Raw genomic sequence first — 218 nt, forward strand, 5'->3', positions numbered from 1 at the left:
TTCTGGTGTGATCTATGGCTGGGAGAAGCTACGCTCGAACTCCGGTTCCCTGGTCTCCTCTCACACTCGACGCGGCCCACTGCGAGCGTTGTTGGTTCCCTCCAGGGGCTGGACACCCAGCTACGCCCCGGCTCTCTACTGATGCCTGCTCGGAACTCGCTCGTCTCAGGGAGGAGATCGGAGGGGTGACCATACACCCCGGCGTGCAGGATGTTCAT

The sequence above is a fragment of the Triticum dicoccoides genome, chromosome 2B (assembly GCF_002162155.2).
Source record: "Triticum dicoccoides isolate Atlit2015 ecotype Zavitan chromosome 2B, WEW_v2.0, whole genome shotgun sequence".
Taxonomy (NCBI): domain Eukaryota; kingdom Viridiplantae; phylum Streptophyta; class Magnoliopsida; order Poales; family Poaceae; genus Triticum; species Triticum dicoccoides.